Raw genomic sequence first — 5322 nt, 5'->3', positions numbered from 1 at the left:
CAGGCCAACAGCATCAGTTACATTAACCAAAGCCTTAGACCTGAGGTCACTATCTCTTGAGGTTTAAAAAAGAAATTGGCAAAACAGGGGAAAAAAAAAGGGAGAGAGAGAGAGAAAGAGGTTGGCACAGGCTAGCACTTAAAGACCTGTTAGCACCACGTAGAGAGACCTTCTCGATGAAGCCATCAGTTGACTGGAAAGAGAACTGAAGAGAGAGAACTTTCTCACTGCCTAACAAACGGTTCCTTGGTGCCCCGCCTTGTCTGCCTGCCACCTTCCTCAGCTCCTGTACCCAGCATGCTGTTGCACTATGGGACACACTACTGGATCACTTCAAATGGGGGTCGAGCCCCCCGACTTAGCTCCCTTGCCTCCTATTCAGTGCCTTCCTGTTTCCCAGCTGGTTCATCTAGCAACCTTGCCTTGTTGGAGAGGCTGCTCATTATTTGCTCCCTGACCTTCTATTGTTCTCTGTATTACAGGAAGCTGCATCTCCCAGGCTCCCTTGCTGACGGACTTCCAGATAGCTTTGCCCGATGGGAGAAGCTGGGTAGAAGACGGGAGGCCAGGGGGAGGGGAGAACCGGGGCGTCTCTCCCTACCTCCGCTGCCTTAGGGAACACCTGTCTCCGGTGGCTGTGTTTCCTCTGTCTCCACCTGTCGGAGGACAGCCCTTTGTGCTCCAGCTCCTGAGGGCAGCCTTTATCTTCAGGTGGCCAGCTGCCTTGTTCTGGTCTAGCTCCTGCAGGCCAGCACCAGTGTTGGGCTTTTGCTCCTCAGGCCAGGGATAAAGGGCTTCCTGCTATGGCTAAGGTCTTCCTTTAGCTTCTCGTCTCTTCCATTTTCTGGGTAACCAATTCCTGGTATTAAATTCCCTCTATTGAAGGTTGTAGAGCCGTTTCTGGACCCCAGCTGGTCAAGGGAAGCAGCAAGACAGTAGTGAGCTAACCAAGAGTCTACAAAGTCACCAATGAGAAGTCCTGCACAAATCCATTGTCAATGTCATTTGTCTGTGAAAGTCACCCAAGGCTAAGGCCCCACTTAGCCTTGGACAGAATATAAAGGGAGAAGGAGGAAGAGGCACAATCAACTGTTCACAAGCCTTCAGAAATCCACGGTGTGTAAACAGTCTCAGCCTTGACCTTCCTCTCCCCCTTAGTCCTTCCTCGGAGCAGAGCTTAGCGCTACCCCTTCCTGGCGTGCCTGGTTATCAGGACGAACTCCTTTTTGCTGGCTCTTCAAAAACATTCTCATCTGCCCAGTGGGGCCTCTCATTAACAACCAGGATATAAAGAAACAGAGATCACACACTGGGACTTAATTTAGAGCCACTTAAACAGATGGTTATGAGAGACCTAATACCCTCTGCTATTTCCTAATGGTGTCACTGAGGACTGGAGGTGTGCATGGCTCCTACAATTGTGGGGGGAATTACCCTCCAGGTGGGAGAGTTGCGGGAGGGGGGGTGATCTTTTTTGGGGGGGTGAGGACCCCAATTGGGTCGGACCCCAATGCGTTGCCAGAACTCTGTTCCCATATTCCCCTTGGATTAGTAAGAGAGCCAGAAAGGAGCTCCCGGGAGGCAAGCCAAAGAGCCTGCAAAGACGCCTTTCCAGTGGGCGTCCTCAACTTCACCATCTCCCTTACGGACAGGGCTCCCTCCAAGCCTGGCACACATGAGGTCTTCCAGAAAACAGGACCTGCTCCACACCCTCAGAATCTTCCCCTTGTGACATAATCTTAAAATAATAATAATAATAACAACAACACTGTCAGTCTCTCACCGTCTATGGATTTTACCCACAACCTGGGCAAAGACAGCAGATGACCTTGGATTGGGGATCCTGCCAGCAGCCCATCCTCCCTGGGTCTTGATTTTCTGAAGGGTATGGCTGGTCAGATGAGTGACAGCAGTGAGAAGACAGCTGCAGTATTGATCCAAGCAGGACTTACCAAACAGAGAAATGGGAGAATAAGTTCAGGAGCAGGTTTTGGCAACATGGAGAAGCCAGGCACTAGATCCGGGTTTATCCATTTCTGCAAGCATGTGTGTCAGGTCACCACTCTCAGCCCATCTCAGGCCATAGCTCATCTGATCTTCACAGCAGCCCCAGCAGTCAGGTGACCCTCACCTGCAAGGAACTGCAGGGCTTGGAGCCTGGAAGTAGCATGCCAAGGTCACAGAGCCGCCTGGGGCTTTGTGTTGCAAGAGCAGCTTTGGGACTCCTCAACCCTGAGGCAAAGTAAACATCTGGTGAGGCAAGGTCAGCTTCGGGAGAGGCAGGGGGGATGGGCCCCAGCCTGGGGATGATGGAAGTGTGCTGAGGTGACCATTAGGCCAAAATAGTCAGATGAGAAGGGAGGGGGGAAGAAGGGAAGCAGCGGGGTGTGAGTTCTGCACAACAGGGGAATGATGCTTTTGGAAGCAACAGCCGTGTTTCTCTTTCATCTGGACCTCTGACCTGGAGGTTCTGTTGGGACCTTCAAGACTGTTCTGGGAAAGCTTGTTTATTGTTTACCAGGAACGTGATGAAGCACCTACTATCCCCTGAGGCTTACTGATTGCTGTGGGGGAGCACGGTATCCACAAGATAGCATCTCAGCCCTCAGGCTTACTGGGTAAAGAGAAGAGGGACAGGTATCCAGATGGAAGCGACCAAGACAAGCCTAACCAGAGTGAGCCTGCTCTGTGAGACACAGAACGGAGGGGAATCGGGGAGAACTTCCCAGAGGAGGTGGTCCTTAGGGCGAACAGAAGTAGGGGGAGTGGGAGAGGGAGAAGCAGGGTTCCCACCGAGCAGGGAGCCTGATGTAGGGCTCCATACCAGGGTCCTGGGATCATGACCTGAGCCAAAGGCAGACGCTTAACGACTGAGCCATCCCGGCACCCCTGTTCCTTTTTAGTTTTGCCTCCTTTTCTTGACTGATCGTTTTTAGGCAGTTTTGGTTTTGTTTTGTTTTTGTGTGTTGACGGGCAGCATGCCCTCTACCAAGGATGAAGACGTGGAACGAGTACATCCAGATCCCTGACATCCAGTGGTGGAGAACAACACAGGAGCGGCAAAGGGCAGAAGCGTGAAGAGCTGCTGGCAGCAGTCAGCCCTGGAAACCGCTGGGCTCAAGGTTAGGCTTGCAGGTGTCACAGACGCTCATGAGAGATCTGTGAAGGATAGGTGTGTTCTGTCAGGTGGACAGGACAGCAAGGGCCTTCCAGGCAGGAGGAACTGTGTGGACCAAGCAAGGTGGGAGGCAACAGCGTGTGGCATCCAGGCAGACACAATGGTGGAAACGGAGGCGGGTGAGGAGGGCCCAGGAGAGGAGACAGGCCTGCAGGGGTCAGCCGGCCTCAGGGGAAGGGGAGGAGGGATGAGCTCAGGGCTACGCACTAGGCACTAGAACCGTTGATCTGATCAAAGACTGGTGACCGGCCCGCTGAAGCCCAAAGTGGATCCCTGCACCCCACGTAGACCCCCAAACAGGTCCCCTGTCTTCCTTGGGGTCCTCACCTCCTCTTAAGTCACCAGGCAGAGGGGACTCACCACAGACTGCTTCCTACTTGGGACATCAAAGTGGAAAACAGGGCTCCCTCCCTGCCAGTGGGAATCACCGAGGGCATCAGCTGATGCGGGGTTCAGGAAACCAGGACTCACACTCTCCCAAGCTGCAGCCAGAGAGCACACAGCAGTAAAACCGTTATCTGAGCCAAAGAGAATGAAAAATTGGGCAGGACGCATGCAGAACTCAAGGCCCTCTCCCAGGGCCCTTTTCTCTAAGCCAGGCATGTAGTAAACATCCAATAAATATTTTAATTGGTATATTGCATTATTCCCACCAATAAGACGGACAACTTTATGAGAGTAAAACAGTATCTCTGCCATCTTTATAGTCCCCTCAACCTTTCGTTGCCTGCATTGAAGTTACCCAGAATGGGTTCCTCCCCAAGCTGCACTACTTCCTGCTGTGTGACTTTGACAAGTCACCGACCCTCTCTGACTCTGGAGAGTAGGGATGACCATGCCAGAGCAGGACCAGTTATTATTGGAAAGATGATCAAGGTGCATCTGTAAAGTGATTCCCAGTCTGTAGGCCCTCCTCTGAGATTATCGCTGTTGTGACTGTGAGTGGATGAGGAAGTAAGATATTTCCCCTCTCTGGCCCTCGGTTTCTTCACCTGTTTACAGGAGGCGCTCAGCTAGTTCCACTGGCTTCTACTTGGAACATCTCAGTGACCAGGGCTTGTTGCAAGAGGAGTGTCCTTACTACCATCTTCCCAAGTTGCCCTGGGACCTGCGGAAGCACTAGAAACGTGGTGGTCCGCAGTACTTCAAGACCTAGGGGAAGAGTTCATGGATCCTTTCACGGAGGGCCCTCAAGGGTGACCCAAGAGCTTCTGAAATTGAAAGCAAAATGCTTTTATTTTCTGGGAGGAAGGTCGTAGAAAATGCCATGTGAATTCACAAATCAGTCTACTCTCCAAAAGCATCTGAGAGTTTGGGCTGAGCCTCTAATGTTCGGCACAGGGGAGATTTTGTAGACTGAAATGTAGGAACATTTGTAAATTGACATCATCCCCGAGCTGTGAGTTTTGTCCAGGTTATGAAACAGATCTGAATTTAAAGTAACTATGTTCAATTCCATGGCAAACTCCAATAATTTTGAGATTACAACATCCTATTGTTTACTGAGTTTTATGCAAATTCCTATAGTCCCCCATATGCCCCTCACCATAGTTCCTACAAATGCTGATGGGTATAAACTGCTTTTTATTTTTTTTTTATTATTTTTTTAAAAAATATGGAACGCTTCATGAATTTGCATGTCATCCTTGTGCAGGGGCCATGCTAATCTTCTCTGTATCATTCCAATTTTAGTATATGTGCTGCCGAAGCAAGCACTCAACTGCTTTTAAAAACACAAAGTAGTATGGGGTACCTGGCTTGATCATTTGGAAGAACATGCATCTCTTCATCTCAGAGTTGTGAGTTTCTCCATGATGGGTGTAGAGATTACTAAAAAAATAAAAAGAACGTGAAGTAATAAACATTAGTTTCGTTTGGAGCACCTTTGAGACTCTCCTAGTATCGTTAAAAGCTGTTGATGCTTCTTAGAAACGTAGAGCCCAAAATCTTTTAAAAGTCAAAGGGTCCTTTAACACTTCAGTGGGTCTTGGTGGCATTAGAAGGGCAAAGAGTTGCTCTAGTCATAAAACGTCAAAATTTTCTTCTCAGCTCCACTTCAGTCCTTATGGATTACATCATACAATTTAGTGCTGATTTATTGCATAGTTTTTAAGTTTTCACATTATTATTACAATATTATTTTA

At 49.6% G+C, this 5322-nt stretch overlaps 1 non-coding gene across 1 annotated transcript; it reads right to left on the bottom strand.

Moving 5' to 3' along the window:
- Window positions 1–4787: 4787 nt before the first annotated feature.
- Window positions 4788–4894, bottom strand: LOC132006274 (U6 spliceosomal RNA). Its single transcript, XR_009401040.1, has one exon. It is a non-coding gene; the product is annotated as a U6 spliceosomal RNA (small nuclear RNA).
- Window positions 4895–5322: the final 428 nt, after the last annotated feature.

This window comes from Mustela nigripes, chromosome 17 (assembly GCF_022355385.1).
Source record: "Mustela nigripes isolate SB6536 chromosome 17, MUSNIG.SB6536, whole genome shotgun sequence".
NCBI lineage: Eukaryota > Metazoa > Chordata > Mammalia > Carnivora > Mustelidae > Mustela > Mustela nigripes.
This window is presented reverse-complemented; position numbering and strand designations above follow the sequence as displayed.